Source organism: Myxine glutinosa, chromosome 2, assembly GCF_964187855.1.
Source record: "Myxine glutinosa chromosome 2, kmMyxGlut1.1, whole genome shotgun sequence".
Taxonomy (NCBI): Eukaryota; Metazoa; Chordata; class Myxini; order Myxiniformes; family Myxinidae; genus Myxine; species Myxine glutinosa.
In genome coordinates this window covers 66,663,874-66,684,161 of record NC_136262.1, presented here as the reverse complement: position 1 = coordinate 66,684,161, position 20,288 = coordinate 66,663,874, and the positions used below count along the sequence as shown (strand labels likewise).

The window sequence follows — 20,288 nt, the reverse complement described above, 5'->3', positions numbered from 1 at the left end:
CAGCATAGGAGTATGACCCGGAGTGGTGATGTGAAGAGGGCTTCTTTGTAAACAGATGTCAACTAGCTGAATGGAGTGTATTTGTGCCTTAAAGTTTGTGCCTTAAAGCTATGCTAAAAGTATTCATATACCTTTAGCATAGCTTTAAGGCACAAATTTTGAAAGGGCTTGTACTCCCGTGTTTGACAGCTGTGTTGTTTGCCCAAATTTTTGAATCCCCTAATGGCAGATAAAAATTCCACGACGTCCTCTTTCCTCGTCTAGCAAATTTCCCAGTGGTATCACAGCCAGTTAACAATCCTGCTACTTTCTCATGTCCAATGTAGCTGTACAGCCAAGCAATGCCATATGTCTTATCCTGCCAAACTAAAAATATTGTTATGTCGGTGGGGTAGAGATGACTTTAGACCAGGTAGATTTGTGTAGGTGGCATGCTCCGACTGTCGTGAAGAAGAACCACCACCATATAATAAGTAGAGGCCCTGTTTAGCCCGAATGTCGGATGAAGTTGTATATTTGTCCCCGTCACGAGGGGATAGGGCATGTTATTTAGCTCAGGGATTAGGTTAAGTAATTCCTTGTACGTCGTTCCCTATGTGATTTACCCCTTTGTCTCTTTTGGCACCGCACCACACGTAGGGCTAGAATCCCACATTTAAACACCCTAATAATAAAACGTACCTTCAGGTATCAAGGCATCATCATCATCATCAAGGCATCATCAGCCAGGCATCAAGCAATAGGGCTGATAACCCTGACTTGGCAGGCACACATAGCTCGGACAGGTCGAGGACACGCCCCGAGGAGCCGTGATTGGCCAAGGCTCTTGATTGACAAGGAAGGCCGGAGTAAGAAGGGACTCGCTGATTGATTGACAAGGAAGGCTGGAGTAAGAAGGGATTCGCTGATTGGTGGAGGGAAAGACGAGTAGGAAGCATCTCACTGATTGGAGGAGAAGCACCGATGACGTCAAAGGACGGCGTGTAAAGTGATTGGCGTGCGCGGACATCTTGCTTCTCGTGCTGGATGTCAAAGTGGACGGTTGTGCTTGCTCGCTGCATGAGGAGACTTGATCATATAAATGCCGCATTCTGAGACTTGGCTGATGGACATGAGGCGGAAGAGCCGTGGATGGAGAGCTGCAGTTTTCCAGGCAGGAACGATGCATGGACGAGCGCTGCTGGGCTGCAGCGTGACGAGGGCGCCTTGAGGTCTGGATCCACGCACGGACTTCGCGCCAAGGCGTGTTCCCGCGCATGGACCTCCGGGACCTGTTCGCGGACTGATGAGACCAGCCGATTGAGTTAAGTCCACCACATGAATCACACCATTATTTTCCAGTTTATCTTTCCCTTTGTCTGTGTGCAAGTCTGATGTGGAGGATCCCATAGGAATTTAGTTTTACCGTCGCGTTTTTCTTGTTACTGGCATTCCGTTTAATAAACCTGTTATTTTTGTACATTCTAATTCCCGTCTTTGTTTGAGTTATTTTCTTTGCAGGCTTTGGGATTGCCGGCGGGATCGACAGGTAAGACCTTTCATCCCTGCCCCTTCTCTTTCTTCCTCCCGCGTATATATAAAATCCGCTGTTTGAACTGAACGCCCAGGAGTAACACTCGATTGCCTTCCGTGACTCTCCCGGTGTTAACTGAGAGCAGTCATACGACAGTATGTATGCAAGAAGAGATGGGCTGTAGTGTAACAGCAGGAGTAGTACTTCATTATCTGTGATTCATACTGTATGTGAATTGTATCTTGAGACGATGCTTGATCTGCAATGTGGATGGCATGTGTAATCAGCTTTGTCATGATTCGTCATCAGGGTCATCACTAGTTCTACTTTCCTTGAGTGTTTGTGCGTGTGGTGCTGGTGTATCATCCTCTGTGAAGGCTGTGGCAAATGTTTTCTTCTGGTCTTTGAAGGTCTCCATAAATGCATCGGCAAGGTACATTCCATCCTGCTTTGTCTTCTCATGATGGAGGAACTGAGTGATTGTACCATTGGCAAGACTTGCAGATTCATTCACTGCGTCGTGTGTTGCTGATACATATTTGTTTCTCTTTTCTCTTATTGTGGTCTTTCTTGAATGCTTACCGTATAGATTCAAGATGAACCTTAACTTGTGATAAATTCCAATCTTTTGTTCAATTATAGATTGGAATGCCCTGTTCAGATCAGATATTGTTTCTATCTTTTGTTACATATTTAGGTGAATGTATGTAAATTACCATTCAGGTTGCTTATCCGTGTGCATTATATTAAGGGTTGTTGTGATGGGAGGGTCAGGAGCCCTTCGGAACCAGTGGCCGGAAACGGAAGAGGAAAAAAGACACGAGGAGAGAAAAGGACGGTGCTTCTTCTTCCTCGCCCCGCGACGACGAGAAGGTGGAATCGACCTTACGCTGCGCGGAAAACGCGCCGTTGCGAAACGTCTGGCGAGAGGAGTTACCTGGGCGGTAAATACCTTTTGACACGTCCAGTCACCGTGAGTTCGTGCACGAAACCAAGCGTCCGGGACAGTTTGCCCCGTCTACAAAGACGCGTACGGGTCCGCACGTTGGGCCTCGCTCGCGTCGGAAGCCGCGCTGGGTTTTGCCCCGTCTACAAAGACGCGTACGGGTCCGCACGTTGGGCCTCGCTCGCGTCGGAAGCCGCGCTGGGTTTGCCCCGGGGCTTGGCAAGGAGGTGCGCTGCAGCCGCGGCCCCAGTACGAGACTGCACGTTGGGAGCACGTCCGCCCGGGGTTCGTCCAACCGCCCGTGTGCGGAGAGGAGAGACATTGACCACGGAGGGAGTCAGGAGTGGGGCTCACGTGAGGAATGTATAAGAGTAAGATGGCCATCTTAGAGTTTGTGTAGATGAGTTCACATGGTTGTAATATTGATTGTGCCTGGTTGTGTATTGTTGATTGCTCGGGGAAAATCTCCGTGGTTGTGTCTTTGAAATTGTTTGGTATCATTACCATTGGAAATATATACTTGCACATCAGTTGTCTCCTGGGTGAAATTCCTATGGATTGCGTGGCGAATGCGCCTATATAATACTATTTGCTGGCGAAGGTCCTCTCACGGTCCGGGGGTCACCGAGACCTGGTATGCACTGAGGGGACCACGTAACAGAATTGGGGGCTCGTCCAAATTACGATTTGCGGTTTCGCAATTGGGTCTACGTCCGGGATCTAAAAGTGTATAAAATAATAAAATAATAATATTTTTGGTAATTAAAATTTATTAATTAATTATTAATTGGTAATATTTTTTTTTGAGAAATTGGGGAAAGTCTTGGGGTGAAGGTTAACAGGTGTTAACGATAGGCACCATGGCGTTTGTGGCACAGAACTTTGGGGTAACCCCGAGTGAGGCACAGTTCCGAGCGTTGCTAAAGTCGGATCTCTTGAAATTGGCCAAACATTTTAACTTGGAGGTCCGAACTAATTTGAGGAAGGCAGAGTTGCAGGCCACGGTGATACAATCTATGGTGGGATTAGGAACATGGGACGAGTTAGCCTGGGAGTGGCTACCCGAAGAACCAGAAGACGTGGAGCTCCGGAAACTGGAGTTGCAATTACGGAGCCAGGAACGGATCAAAGAAGAAGAAAGGAAAGCAGAAAAGGAAAGAGCAGAAGAAGAAAGGAAAGCAGAAAAAGAAACAAGCAGAGGAAAGGAGAGTGGAAAGAGAACTCCAGGAAAGAAGAGAAAAGGAACAAGCAGAGGAAAGGAGAGCTGCCAGGGACCTCGAAGCAGAGGAGAGAAAAGCGGAAAGGGAATTAAAGGAACGTGACATGCAGCTTCAGCAAGAAATCAAATTCAAGGAGCTGGAGTTAATGAGAGAACGGGGAGAGGCACCACCCTTGCTGACGGGGTCGACACCTAACCAGAAAACCTGGGATGTGGGCAGACATGTGAGGCTGGTTCCACCGTTCAGTGAAAAGGAAGTCGCGAAATTCTTCCCACACTTTGAGAAAGTGGCTCGACAATTAAACTGGCCGGAGGAGGCCTGGACCATACTCGTACAAAGTGTGCTGGTGGGGAAAGCTCAGGAAATTTATTCGGCGCTACCAATGGACCAATGTGCAGATTATGAGGTACTGAAGAAGCACATCCTCAAGGCCTATGAGTTGGTTCCGGAAGCTTACAGGCAAAAATTCAGGAATGCCAGGAAGAGGGAGAGTGAGACCCATGTGGAGTTTGCCAGAGTGAAAGAAAACATGTTTGATCGGTGGTGTGAGTCAAAAGGAGTCGGGAAAGACTTCGAGAAATTGCGGGACTTGATCCTGGTGGAGGAATTCCAGCAGTGTGTCCACGAGGACATCAAAGTGTACCTGCAGGAAAAGAAGGTACCAAAGTTGTGGGACGCAGCCACCATGGCAGATGATTATGCCTTAACCCACCGAATAGGGGTCCACGAACCTAACTCCTCGCCTAGATCTCCGCAGGGGAGGTGGGGAACAGCAGGTGCGGAGAACGACCATACATGGCGGCGGCCTCGAGAGGATTATGGGGACAACTATGATACCCCACCGGTTCGAAATCGGAGGGATGAGGGCCCAAGACAAACTTATAGTTCGGGGGGCCCGAGGCAGACCACGAGTTTTTCCTCCGGGCCTACTTGCGCTTTTTGCAAGAAACCTGGACACTTGATGTCCAGTTGTTACCGCATGAAAAGCGAAGACCCAGAGCGGAGTCCGACGACTACGACTCCAAACGCAATGGCCATTGTGAGAAATCGCCATCAAAAGGGTTACCAACCCTTTATTTCAGAGGGGTTTGTGTCACGGGATGGAGCCTCGACTAACCGGAAACCGGTTAGGATATTGAGGGACACAGGGGCACATCAATCTTTAATGCTTGAAGGCATTTTGCCATGGTCCGAGGAGACGGCAACGGGGGATAGGGTTCGTTTACAGGGGATCGGGGGCGGTGTTAGTGCTCCCCTTCATGTCATCCATTTGGAGTCCGATTTGGTGTCAGGACCGGTCACCGTCGGTTTACAAGCCACGCTTCCTGTAGAGGGTGTATCTGTGGTTATTGGGAATGATTTGGCCGGGGGTCAAGTTTATGGTAACCTGAGGGTTGGTAAAGAGCCCAGCAGGGAAAATAACGCCACACCAGCTCGGGATGGCGACAAAAGTGCCAAGTTATTTGTAGGGGGACTGAACTTCAACACAGAGGAAGAAGTTCTGACCTCTGTCTTCAACAGATATGGGCCGCTGGTGGAAGTGCGGTTGGTAAGAGACTGGGCAACGCAACAGTCAAGAGGGTTCGGCTTTGTCACGTTTGCCAGCACAAAAGACGCCAGAGAGGCAGAGAAGAATTGGAATGGCAAGGATTTGGAGGGTCGGACCATAACAGTAGGGAAGGCATTTCGTAGGCGTCGAGAGGTCTACAGGAGAGGACAACTGGGCGGTAGTTTTGGTGGTGGCCGAGAAGGAGACCGCTATTCAGGGGACTACAGGGACCAGTGGTCCCACCCTAATTATTAGGGAAGTTCTGAGAAGTTGAAGCACTGAAGGCGGCGGAGCCGCCGAGCCAAGATTCCTACACGAATTAACCGTGAACGCCGTTCCTAAAGGCGTCCAGGTAGTGAACTTTCATGCACGGGCTAACCGTGAACTCCACGTTCCTCAAGGCGCCCATGTAGAGAACTTTCCTGCACGGACTAACCGTGAACTCCGCGTTCCTAAAGGCATCCATGTAGTGAAGACTCGGCTTGGCCTCCCGGAAAAGGTGCTATCGAGTTGCGTAACTTTGGATCTTTGATCAACCCTTAACCTTCATTCCCAAGATACGGACGGGCCAAGTCAGAGGGTCCTGAGATGGAGTTTGATTTGGCAGGGACAAGGTCGTTGTTGGTACTTAGTCCAGAGGGAGTAATCTGGAGGGGTTGGGGTGAAATTTTGGTTGCTTTATTTTTAAGTGATAACTGTGCCCGGGGGGAACGGATAATGTGGGGCGGGGTTGAGTGATCTGGTTTGTTTCTCCAAATTGGCCGGCAAAGAAAGTTTTCGCTGGGTTCAAACTTTCTTTCTTGAAGGGGGGGAGTGTTACATATTTAGGTGAATGTATGTAAATTACCATTCAGGTTGCTTATCCGTGTGCATTATATTAAGGGTTGTTGTGATGGGAGGGTCAGGAGCCCTTCGGAACCAGTGGCCGGAAACGGAAGAGGAAAAAAGACACGAGGAGAGAAAAGGACGGTGCTTCTTCTTCCTCGCCCCGCGACGACGAGAAGGTGGAATCGACCTTACGCTGCGCGGAAAACGCGCCGTTGCGAAACGTCTGGCGAGAGGAGTTACCTGGGCGGTAAATACCTTTTGACACGTCCAGTCACCGTGAGTTCGTGCACGAAACCAAGCGTCCGGGACAGTTTGCCCCGTCTACAAAGACGCGTACGGGTCCGCACGTTGGGCCTCGCTCGCGTCGGAAGCCGCGCTGGGTTTTGCCCCGTCTACAAAGACGCGTACGGGTCCGCACGTTGGGCCTCGCTCGCGTCGGAAGCCGCGCTGGGTTTGCCCCGGGGCTTGGCAAGGAGGTGCGCTGCAGCCGCGGCCCCAGTACGAGACTGCACGTTGGGAGCACGTCCGCCCGGGGTTCGTCCAACCGCCCGTGTGCGGAGAGGAGAGACATTGACCACGGAGGGAGTCAGGAGTGGGGCTCACGTGAGGAATGTATAAGAGTAAGATGGCCATCTTAGAGTTTGTGTAGATGAGTTCACATGGTTGTAATATTGATTGTGCCTGGTTGTGTATTGTTGATTGCTCGGGGAAAATCTCCGTGGTTGTGTCTTTGAAATTGTTTGGTATCATTACCATTGGAAATATATACTTGCACATCAGTTGTCTCCTGGGTGAAATTCCTATGGATTGCGTGGCGAATGCGCCTATATAATACTATTTGCTGGCGAAGGTCCTCTCACGGTCCGGGGGTCACCGAGACCTGGTATGCACTGAGGGGACCACGTAACACTTTGATCTGTCGGGAATTAAGTACCCGTAGTAAATTAAGAACTAGTGATATAACATATATTATGTTGCATTTTTGGTGGAGTTTCAGGTGGATACTCTGCCATTGTGCTAGGACGAGGAACTGGTTAGCTCTAGTCATCGATCAGCATTTGCAAATCTTTCCTGGAATCTTCACCCATCTCAGTTTCCAAAGAGTAGAGTGATGTCGTCATATAACTTGTGCTCCATTCATCATCTGTTTCTTTGTCACCTGTAAACTGGACTTGTATTGCTGCTTGCCATCCTCCGGAAAGTGTTCTGTGACACATTTGGAAGCTGTGTGGCGACTTCACTCTCATCGGGCACGGTGGGTCTGCTTGAAACAAGCTCCTGGGATAAGGCACAAATTCCAAGTTGCCAATGACGTTCTTTTCATCTATGGTCTATTGTGCGAGAGAACTGTGAAACAACCAGATATCGGACACATAAATCTCTTTCCTGCTTCAGACAGCTTATGCATCGATTTGTTGCTTGCTTTTTGGCTTTGGGATTATGTTTGGCAAAAGATGGCAAGTTGTTCCTGTTGACTTTACCCACAGCCTGGTTGTCCATTTTTTCTAGAGTATTCTCCACAAAGTGTCTGTGCAACTTTTTTTCCTTCAACATCCACATTCAGAATTCCCTCTGTGAGCTCATTTGGAAAATCTCTCCTTGTTACTACATTGAACAGTTGCGGATCTGATTAGTTGGCGAATATATTTAGATGCCGCCTGATCTGGTGGTAACCACACAGTTCTGACTTATATGGATCATTTTCATGTACTTTACTGCAAACATGGCGTTTGACAAATGAGTCCATCTGTGATCGGAAGTTCAATGATTTGAGTTCTGCGTGAATCTCGCTGCATTTGATTTGATTGCTGATTGAGAATCTTTCGCACTTCTTCTGAACCTGTGTTTCCAAAGTTGATGTCTCCTTGTACTTTTCTCAATCATGAGCTGTGTTAGAGCATTTTGATTATCCTCGTGAGCCTGCATACCCCACTTAATATGAGAGGCACTCAGAATTGCTTTAGTTCTCGTTTGCCCATAAACTCCAGACTCATTCCAAACACGATCACATCCGGACTCTCAGATGAAACTACCCATGTAAAGAAGGTGAGCTTTGACAACATGAAGGTCACCAAGCTGGAGGATGAACTGATTTCGCAAATCGAGGCATGAATGTGTAAGCTGAGCAGTTTTCTCATATAATACTGATTGTTGTCTTTCTTCCTGGGCCGATTGGTTAAACTAAAATCTCTTGGCCTATTTTGAGTGTAGTTAAGACTGTTCCCCATTTACTTACTGGCCTCCGTATAATCGGTAGAGGTGTGATATTTGTTGTGAAGTTCGGATCGTCGTTGATCAAGGATTCAGATGCAAATAAGGATGTGACATCTTTCTGGAGATGGGCTTGACCTTTCATCATTTGCCATGGAACCTCCTCATCTAAAAGACAAAGACAAGCGTTGCATGAACATAAATTTGTTTCTTTTAAAGTTCAGGCTAGTCATGATCACAAAACAAATTTGGACTTACTATCCGATTATATATTGTCAATACTATCACTTTTACTTAAGCCTGGTGTTTGTTTTGAGGAATTTCCTTGAACAGATATCAAATTCATAGTTTCAGCCTTGGATATTTATAAACATTTCTTCCCAGAATCAAGTAAAAGTGTTATAAACATCTTCTCCTTGATTGCTGAGAGTGCCTGTTGTTCTGTGGACATTGCGTGAAGTGGCAACGGCATCAGGAAGCTGGAAGGTCTTCTTGAAGTTTGGTTGTTCACATTCTTGTACATCGGTGAATGTTGCTGAATGTAGTCTATAGGTTCGGGAATCCATGTCGACATTGTTGATTCTGTATGTTGACGTCTCCTAACGCCGCCCATTGACATTGGGGGTTTTATAATTTAATTCCTTCACAGGATAGGCCGAATCACATGAAAGACCCTGGTGGATTGCCGGTCCTCAATAGCCTGGGACTATTGCTCGGGTGGTCACTTGTGTGGCCCGGTCAGGATTGTTAATTCCTCCGGTATTTTAAAGGTGAATGTTACTAGTTTTAACCCACCCTCACCCCCCAGCGATTTACCCAAACATAACCGAAATGAAATGATTCCTCACTTGTGAGGTTTGCAAAAAGCAGATCACCACACAAGATATGCTCTTAAGGAATAACAGCTTTATTAACAGAAAAGGCAAAAGACCACAACAATGTAGAATCCCAAAATAAAAGATAGACGGCCACAAATGCAAGTGAAGAAATAAGTACAACCAGGATAATGAAAGCACTTAATACAGGGAATAAAATCTAAAAACAGTCATGCCTTCATACAAGCAATGGGGTGAACCAGACGAAGTATAAAATACAGATACCGGTACCTCATATCGTGACGGAGCTCCACCACGAGGTCTCCAGCCATGGCACAACTAGTGGGCAGACACAGCATCCCATGGGCGAAACGAATGTGGCAAGCTTGTGTGGAGGGAGGCCAGGGAGAACAATGGGCCGCACGCATGGTAAGTGAAGCCCAGACAAGGAGAGGCAATTCCCAAGAGCGAAAGTTGTGCAGAGAGGAAGTTTTTTAAAAATCAACCCACACGAGATAGGAACATCCAAAGCACCCCCTTTTCTTATTACCTCACCTGGCGCCTCACCTGGTTAATATAGAAAGCAAAGATGAACAACACTGTCCGAACCAATGTTAAGGTCAACACTGCACCTCTCACGGCAGATATAATAACAGGACATCTTCACTCTAACAAATCCTTGTTACAGAAGAATATTCTAAGCTACTCGAACGCACGGACCACCCAACTTATCACCTACCTAATAAGTACCCCCAGGCAAACAACCTCAGGGCCCCCACCCCCAACCCTTTATTTATTTTAGAAGTTTTTAAGGAACTTTCTTTAATGAAAAACAAAAAACTTAAGGAAAACAAATGGTCACTTTTATTTAGCCGTTTGTTCGAAAATAAAGGAGATAGTGGAAGGTTTGGACCGATCGAGTCAATTCGTTGACTGTTGAACACTATTTCTCCATAAGATTGGCAAAAAAAATACGTGAGAAGATGGTTAATAATTTTTTTTCGACAAAGAGGACACAACCCCATTTCTTTGTCATGCACATTTGTGGTTAATAACCATTTTCTGTAAAGTTTGAAACTGTACCATTAACAGCGGTAAATGGTGTTTTGTTTCCAGCAAGGAAAGCAAAATCAGCTTCTGGGTTTAAATGTAACGATGACGAAGTGAGGATGAGCTGATGAGGGGTTTCACTGTACTGTTTATAAAATTACAGAAGGTTGGGACCCTCAACGGACCCCGGGCCCCGAGGCAGCGACCCTCCTGACTCCATCTCTCGATGCCCCTGCATACCCCCTCCAATGTTATAGGTACCGTGAAATGGGGTGAATAGGGACAGCAAGGTGAATAGGGACACAAACTGAAAAAAAGTTCGGAAACTTTTTTCGCTGAAAATTGATAACCATACTGATTTGTTGATATTTGGGTTGAAAGTGTTCTCTTGTTTTTTTAAAAAGCAACTTATAGTCCCTATTAACCCCATATATGGGTTAAGTAGGAATAAATAGGATTTTTATGGCTGTCCCTATTCACCCCGTTTTATGGGTGAATTGGGACAGTCACTAATACAAAAAAATAATCGTCAAGAAACAATCCTGAGTTTCCAACTTATTGCTAAATTGATAGCTCAGATGGATGCACATAATATGCACCCATAATATAAACCACGGTGCCAATGAAAAAAAATATGGGATAAAAACTTTCTCCAAACTGTCCCTATTTCTTGATTATTATTAGTTTGTATTAGTGACTGTCCCTATTCACCCGTAAAACGGGGTGAATAGGGACAGCCATAAATATCCTATTTATTCCTATTTAACCAATATATGGGGTTAATAGGGACTATAAGTTGCTTTTTAAAAAAACAAGAGAACACTTTCAACCCAAATATCAACAAATCAGTATGGTTATCAATTTTCAGCGAAAAAAGTTTCCGAACTTTTTTTCAGTTTGTGTCCCTATTCACCTTGCTGTCCCTATTCACCCCATTTCATGGTACCCTGTATTTTTTTTGAATGTCAGATTTGGCAAGCTCCATCTTGATCTGCAGCTCCATCTTGATCTGCAGCTCCATCTTGATCTGCAGCTCCATCTTGATCTGCAGCGCTACGTTTGTTGTGTAGCAAAGCATGAAGTGAATGAATGAATGAATGATCGTTTTAAGGCCATTTTCCCTGCTAGAGCAGGGGTTAGCCTTGCGGGCCCCATGACAATCATGGTTCCCTGTTTGAGGCAATGTTTTTATGGCCGGATGCCCTTCCTGGCGCCAACCCTTAGTCACCTCTTACAATGCGCAGGGATACGGTGTACCTATTCTAAACCGGGGTACACACCGGGATCATTCATCCCAGCAAGCTGGTACTCAATTTGCCGACCTCAGAAGGGTGACATTCTGAGTCAACCCCCCTGGTGTTAATTTTAGCGATCGACCGGGATTCGAACCCAGGATCCTAGGATCCCAAGCCGGCACCCTAACCGCTAAGCCATCACCAGGTTTAGCAAAGCATGAAGTACACAAAGGAAATTCATCATACCTGCACTGCAGCAATATTTCCTTGTAGCCATTCCAACAGCAAGAACATGTTTATTTTCTCGTACTTCTTTCTGAATCCAGCTACGGAATCTTCTGACACTTGGGAAACCTGCCTGTCACTCTTCATTGAGTATGAGATGTTAAGACTCTGAGTAAGTGCAGTCACATTTATAGAATGCTCCCATTTCTCTGGCAGATGTCATGTTTCTGTCCTGCAAGCAATAGCTTCTAACCATGTGTAGCTGAGGTGGGATGGATATCTTCAATACTTGGCAGAAGGGAACTGGGAAACTCAGTCAAGAAGGTGGCTTTTGAGAATTTCAGCTGCATTCATAAGTACTGACAATTCATTGCTTTGGCTTTCAGGTGCAGCATGCATCACTTATATTTTGATGTCCATATAGGACACGTGGCTGGATTCTCTCCGATACTGTTCACTATTTTTGCATGGCTAATATTGTCCTTGACACGTTTCCGAAGATGTGGCCTATTTTTCATCCTGGCATCGAGCACATCAATTCCATATTCTGACATGATGTCATCATAATCTCGCTCACAGTCAACAATGCTCACAACGGCACTTCCTCTGATGCCCAGGATTTGTACTTTTATGTGTCAGGTAGACATTTTGAATAAATGGGCAAATTGGGAAATGGGAAAAAAAAAAAAATGGAATTGAAAATTGAAAAATTGAAATTGACATTGAATTGAAAAAATTGAAAAATTGAAAAGAAAAAAAAAACATTGAAAATTGTGGAAATGAAATATATATATATATATATATATATATATATATAGTCACGTGAAAAAGTAAGTACACCCCATGTAAAGTTTTGACTTTTTCAACATATTTCAACATACAGGCAGTCCCCGGGTTACGAACGAGTTCCGTTTTTAAGTCTGTCTGTAAATCGAATTTGTATGTAAGTCGGAACAGTTACGTACGGTTCACATCTAGTGTCAATTAGTCAAATGTTTGTCTTAGTATAGAGTATATATTTTACCTAAAAAATCTATAGGTATAAAAAAAACATGAAAGAAATATTTCTTAAACTTGTTTAGATAGAAAAGAAAAGATAATGATTAAAGGTTAACACTTACTCTCGTTCCAATTGAAGTCTTGCAAACCTTGAAACAATCATACCTTGATATATCTCTCCGAGATGATGGGCCTGGTGTTGGAGAGGATGGACCTGGTGCTGGAGAGGATGGACCTGGTGCTGGAGAGGATGGACCTGGTGCTGGTCAATTTTCTTAAAGTAAACATCAAGGGTGGCTTGAACAGAGCTTTTCTCATATTTCTCTTGTCTACCACTCCCCTTATTATATACTTTGTGTGTCTGTTTGATTTTTTTTCTGTGTGATAAATGTTAGCTCTTTCACGAGCCTCGATTCTATATACAACAACAACAAAAAAAAAAAAAAAAACATTTTTTTTTTTTTTTTTATAATAGGCTTTACGGAGGTCGGTACGTAAGTACGGGCGTTCGTAAGTCGGGCGTTCGTAACCCGGGGACTGCCTGTACAGCTATTTGATCTTCATTTCAGCAATATTGATAGATAAAGGTGATATAATATTGTTTTAGGCTTAGTTGGTGTTGACTTAGCGGTTAGGGTGCCGGCTTGGGATCCGAGGATCCTGAGTTTGAATCCCGGTCGATTGCTGAATTAACGCCAGGGGGGTTGACTCACCCTGTCATCCTTCCGAGGTCGGCAAATTGAGTGCCAGCTTGCTGGGATGAATGATCACGGTGTGTACCCGGATTTAGAATAGGTACACCGTATCCCTGCACATCGAAGAGCGTGACCAAGGATTGGCGTCAGGAATGGCATCCGGCCATAAACACATTGCCTCAAACAGGGAACCGCAAGGCTAACCACCGCTCTAGCGGGGAAAATGGCCTTAAAACGATCATTCATTCATTCATTCAAAGGTGATATAATATACCAAATATCATAAAACATTTACATTTTGTAGTCCATTGTATAATTTAAATAAACATAAATGCAAATTTCGCATGTGGAAAAAGTAAGTACACCCCTACATTTATCACTACTTCAAACACCTAAAATTAGAATCAGGTGCACCAGCTCAGGTGCAAATGATTAGAACATCGTTAGAGAGGATCTTGGAGGAACCTGTCTTATTTAAACCTCAGACATTTAGTTTGGTTTTCTCTTTGTTGTTGAAGTGTGTGGCATCACCATGCCTAGATCAAAAGAGCTCTCTGAGGCCTTCAGAAAGAAGGTTGTAGATGCCTACGAGTCTGGGAAAGGATTTAAAAAGATCTCCAAACAATTTGAAATCAATCATTCGACTGTCCGGAAGATCATCTACAAGTGGAAAAGATTCCAAACAACTGCCAACTGTCCCGAAGATCATCTACAAGTGGAAAAGATTCCAAACAACTGCCAACTTGTTCAGGCTAGGCCGCCCCAGCAAGTTCAGCCCAAGAGCAGACCACAAGATTCTGAAAGAAGTCTCTAAGAACCCCAGAACGTCATCACGGGAACTACAGGTAGCTCTTGCCACTGTTGATGTCAAAGTGCACGAGTCTACCATTAGACAGAGGCTGCCCAAATTTGATCTACATGGGAGGTGTGCCAGGAGGAAACATTTTCTGCCCAGAAAGAACATCAGGGCAAGACTAAAGTTTGCCAATGAACACCGAGGCAAAGACCAGCACTTCTGGAACAATGTGCTCTGGACAGATGAGTCAAAGGTAGAGCTATTTGGCCACAGTACCAGAAGACATGTTTGGCAAAAACCAAAGACAGCATTTGACGACAAGAACCTGATACCAACTGTAAAGCATGGTGGTGGAAATATTATGGTTTGGGGCAGCTTTGCTGCATCAGGGCCTGGGCAGCTCACCATCATAGAATCCACTATTAATTCTTCATTGTAGCAGAGGGTGCTTGAGGATAATGTGAGGCCATCTGTCGGAAAGTTGAAGCTCAACCGAAGGTGGACCTTGCAACCAGTGTGTGAAATTGGGGCATATAGTTACCAGCCATTTGGGCTGGTAACTTTTGAGAGTTACCAGCCCAAAGAAAAAGTTACCAGCCCGAAGAACTGAGATGAAAATAAGGACTCAAATTGGTGCATTTTAGGAGTGTTCAGGAATAAACTCCCTAAAAACCTAATAGCAACTATAGGTCTTCTCGAATAATTAAATTTAAAAAACACTAGTGAATAATATTTTCATGACACCAAATACGTTTTATTGTCAGAAAAGTGAGGAAATTTTATAAAAAGTTTGTGCATAGATCGATCAACATGTGCAGGACAGTCACAGTTGATAACTTGATGGTGAGTTAAAGTAATACAAAGTTGAGAAAAACTTGAGGTCTAGTAGTCGGTCTATGATCTATCACATTTCTTATTAGTTTTACATATCTTCCACGGCAGCCTGTAAGTCCTCAATGTCATCCAGAACCACGTCTTCGCAGTCAGTGTCAAGGCCGGACTCATTACCCGACTGTTTGTCAGCTGCTGATATTGGCTCTGGCAGACCAGCTCCCTCAGGTTCACCACCTGCAACAGCAGCAGCATCTATCTCCGTGACCTGATCCCGCACCAGCTCTGGCAACAAGCTGGCCCCTGCTCCGCTCCGGGTTAAGTTGGGCCTTCTCGTTCTCTTGGAACAGCTGTTCCAGAAGTTGATTGCTGGCTTAGGCTCAAAGTCGGTGATGTCCGCAGATTCTAGTTGGATGCAGAGCAAATCCGACATTGTTGTTGACTTGAGCCTGTTCCTGAGATCATTCTTCATGATCTTCATTTGTGAGAATCCTCGTTCACATTCGGCCGAGCTGGCTGGCAGTGTCAATATCAGGTCAATGACTGCCAGGATGTTGGGGCACACAGGAAAGTGTAGGGCAAAATCTATCCAGACCACCGGGCTGGCAACTCAATAAAGATACCAGCCCGGGACAAAAGTTACCAGCCATGGGCTGTCGGGCTGGCGTTAATTTCGCACACTGCTTGCAACATGACAATGACCCTAAACATATCAGTAAATCCACCAAGGAATGGCTGAAAAGAAAGAAATGGAGGGTTCTGGAATGGCCAAGTCAAAGCACGGATCTAAATCCCATCGAGATGTTGTGGGGGGATTTGAAACGAGCTGTGCATGCAAGAAACCCTTCAAACGTCGCACTGCTGAAAGAATTCTGCATGGAGGAGTGGGCAAAAATTTCTCCCAGTCGATGTCAGAGACTGTTCGACAGTTAAAAGAAACGCCTACTTGAGGTTGTTTCTGCCAAAGGGGGCAATACCACCTATTAGAGCCAAGGGTGTACTTACTTTTTCCACATGTGAAATTTGCATTGATGCTTATTTAAATTATACAATGGACTACAAAATGTAAATGTTTCATGATATTTGTTATATTATATCACCTTTATCTGTCAATATTGTTGAAATGAAGATCAAATAGCTGTATGTTGAAATATGTTGAAAAAGTCAAAACATTACATGGGGTGTACTTACTTTTTCACGTGACTGTATATCTCTCCATATTATAAAAGAAAGTTTTTGTTTGTTTATCTGCGCAAGCTAATCTCCTGAACGGTGAAAGATAGGAGGAAACCTCTAATACAAAAAATGTCGGGACGGGCCCCGGGAAAGTTTTAGGCTAGGTGGCGAGGCCGGTTGAGGCGGCTTCGGCCGGGCCGGGCCCATTTCGCAATTGAAAGCTTAACTGAATTATAGTAGTCAATCTTCTACGGCCGCGAGTAAAAGCTGAATTATGGTAGTAAATTCATTCAAAAAGAACCAAAAATATCGGGACAGGTCCCGCCCGGGAAGGTTATAGGCTCGGTGGCGAGGCCGGTCGAGGCCTACCTCGGCCGAGCTGGGCCTATTTCACAATTAAAAGCTGAGCTGAATTATAGTAGTCAATCGTCTACGGCCACGAGTAAAAGCTGAATTATCGTAGTAAATTCATTCTAAAAGAACTAAAAATGTCGGGACGGGCCCCGGGAAGGTTATAGGCTAGGTGGCGAGGCCGGTCAAGGCCGCGTCGGCCGAGCTGGGCCCATTTCACAATTAAAAGGTGAGCTGAATTATTGTAGTCAATCTTCTACGTCCATGAGTAAAAGCTGAATTATGGTAGTAAATTCATTCAAAAAGAACCAAAAATGTCGGGACAGGCCCCGGGAAGGTTATAGGCTAGGTGGCGAGGCCGGTCAAGGCCGCATCGGCCAGGCTGGGCCCATTTCGCAATTAAAAGCTGAGCTGAATTATAGTAGTCAATCTTCTACGGCCGCGAGTAAAAGCTGAATTATAGTAGTAAATTCATCCAAAAATAGCCCAGGCAACGCCGGGTGCTTTCAGCTAGTATATATATGTGTATATATATATATATAGAATTATAATAATAAAAATAATCATTGAAAATTGGGAAATGAAAAATATATATATTGAAAATTGGGAAATGAAAAAAAAAAGGCAAATGGGAAACAAGGTTTCCCGAAAAATTCATCGTTGGCAACATGAAAATTTGGATTCTACATCTCAAGACGGTTTAGCAAATGTTTTCAGATTACTTTTACCATTTATAAATCTCCTGACCCCTTTTTAACATAAAGAATCCTACGACATGGCAAATAAATGTTTTGGCATTTTGTCCATTATTTGAACTACACTGAATGTCAGGAGTGCACACTAATTCTATCCTTCCATGTGAGAACTAATTAGTTTTTATAAATTTCCACAATCTTTCCTTCAATGCACGTTTTCGTGAGAGCACCGAAACCTCTGCATGTGACCTTTAAACAGGTTCTGCTCCATGATCGTTTGTTGGTTTCACAGAGAGCGTGAAAATGGGGAAGGCTTGCCTATTCTGCTCAGGCCAGCAGCTTAAGTGTGAACATAATTCACACTCGTATAGAGCATTTTGCCTCAGCCTTTCCCCAAATACTCAAAAGCATCATCCACAACGAGATTAGTTTGCATTTAAGAATACTAATACTATGATTATGTATTCCTCTATAAGACATTCACGATGCTGTGACTGCAAGCTCAAATCCCATCCAATGAATGATTTCACTATTGCCTCTTAATGTCCTTATAAATTAATGTGAAGATACTCTAATGTTTCTAAATATCCTCGTCCTAGTTGTAATGTATGTACTCAAGTTCCTCCAATTTAATTCCCTCCACACTGCAGGCAAAAGCAGTCCCGAACTACCCATTTTAAATGCAATTCTTTCTGTGTAATATATATATATATATATATATATATATATATATATATATATATATATATATGTATATATATATGTATATATATATATATATATATATATATATATATATATATATATATATATATATATATATATATATATATATATATATATATATATATATATATATATATATATATATAAATTGTTGCGGATCTCAAACGTCGGCCTTCCCCTTATCAAGGGGGGATTAATCCCCTTGTCTGTTATCTAGCCGACACGATCCCAGGGCTATCATGTTCCTTCCGATCGGTGTTAAATAGGGTTGTAAGCCGAAGTAGTCTTATTACCTAAGTTCTAACACTGGCAGTGAAGCAAGGAAATAACCCCACCCGAACCACGGCGTCAGTGGACACGCCGAGTAAAGCGAGCCGTGATTCGGGCCGTTAACGGGAACTAACCCGATTGGAGCGGTTCTTATTCGTGCCACGCTTACCCAATGGAGAAATCACTAAGACGATCGAATTCAAAGGAAAAAGAGGAAGAACAAGGAATTTATTACACACTTTGTACAAATAAGAAGAGGGAAGAGAAGCAATGTACAGGGAAGAGGAAGAAGCAGATACACAGGGCAGCCTTATACAGTCTTATACTTATCCCTGGACACGGGCCCGTTCGCACTCAGACTCAGACTCAGACTCACACGGGGTTGTAGATGGTTGGATTGAGGGTCCACTGATGGCGTCCACAGCTCGCTCCAGTCCCCGACTCGTACCACGAAGCAGATGGTGAGGTAGACGGCAGACGGCAGGTGAGATCGTCCCGTGTCGGTGGCGCGGATCGGACAATTACACTGGGAGGGGATCGGTAAGCTGGCGATTAAATGCGTATGTAATAGTTGTACCGGCGCCTTTATACGCGCTCCCGGTATCGCTCGGTACAATGCGCCACTTCCACAATGATGTCACCAAAGCGCCTTCCCCAATCGAGTCCTTCAATACTGGCGCCTTCCACGAAAGTCCTTCTGCACGAATGCCAAACGTGACAATCCTTGCACACGAGTCCTTTGTAATCGCATCCGTCCTCCTGGTAAATGCAATCGTGCAAGTCCTTTTGCAATGAGTGCCGCTGCATTAGTCCTTCAGAGGGCTTTGCGCTCGCGGTTATATAGCGCCGCTTCGCGAACCCTCTCGAATCTCTAGCCACACCCTGTCAGGTGATGTCACCTCAGCCCTGATTGGTTGTTGAGGTCTTACCGGCTCCGCCCTTGATGGCTGCCTGACGTGGCCACACCCCCACCCTGGCGTTCCGCCCCCTTTTCGGGCCTTACCTCGTGGCATTTGGCTGGTTTGAGCGAGCAACTGGCAGCTAACGCTGCCGGCCCAACGCGAGGGGAAATGGGGTGCAGACAGGATGGTGTGCAATGGAGTCGATTGGAGGGAGGGCTGCAAACTGAACGGGGCCTACTCTTATTTATTTTACACAACGCAGATGCAACTATTGGAAATGGCCTTATCCTAAACACATACTATGAAATAACTAACGTTCTAAGGTGACCTACGTGTTGCATGTGGCCTAACTATGTGGTGCAACCTTTAACCTTTAACCTTTAATGATGTTACCTGTGTGGGTTCTCAAAACCACAACAATATATATATATATATATATATACACAGCCGTGGCCAAAAATATTGGCACCCTTGCACTTTTTTCAAATAACTCACAATTTTCTCTAAAAATAAGTTGTAATTAACAAAAGTATTTGGTCTCCACAAATCCTTATTTCACTGTTAATATTACAGACCCTTTATTTTTGATTCAGAACTTAATATATCATTTTAAATCAGGAAATAAAAATATATGGCATTGACAAAATTATTGACAACCTAGACTTAATATTTGGTAGCACAGCCTTTGGACAAAATAACTGCAGTCTAGTGCTTCCTACATCTCTCTTTTGGCAGTTTGGCCCACTCTTCTTGTGCAAACTGCTCCAGTTCTCCCAGATTTGAAGGGTGCCTTCTCCCAACTGCTGTTTTCAGATCTCCCCACAGGTGTTCAATGGGATAGATCTGGACTCATTGCTGGCCACTTCAGAACAGTCCAGCGTTTTGTCTTTGCCTTAACCTTAAACCCTAACTATTTATTATAACATACCACCTTCCATGTTGTGCACATTTAAACAAGACAATTATTAAGCTACATTTATTTCCCTGCTTATTAAATCAAGATTGGCTAACTACTCGAACATGGACCATACTACTCTATACATCTCTAGCTGTGTGCTATAGTGATACGTACCCCTTACACATTAATGTGCAAATGTCTGAGACACATTCAGGAGTTACAATATATAGATGTTATGCCCATGAAAGATTTACTCAAAGCATCCACTCATGTTTTCTCCTTTTATAACAACATTGACTTTTATAATGCAGCTTCGTTTGTCGGAGTAGAAACCAAGTTTGTCATTTAGCAATCTTT

General features: G+C 44.5%; 1 long non-coding RNA gene across 1 annotated transcript in view; it reads left to right on the top strand.

Moving 5' to 3' along the window:
* The first annotated feature begins 647 nt into the window (after window positions 1–647).
* The window catches only part of LOC144891050 (uncharacterized), a 39,484-nt gene continuing 19,843 nt past the window's right edge, over window positions 648–20,288 (top strand). The window contains exon 1 of the long non-coding RNA XR_013622681.1: window positions 648–1,528. This is a non-coding gene — a long non-coding RNA (uncharacterized LOC144891050). The remainder of the gene's footprint in view (window positions 1,529–20,288) is intronic.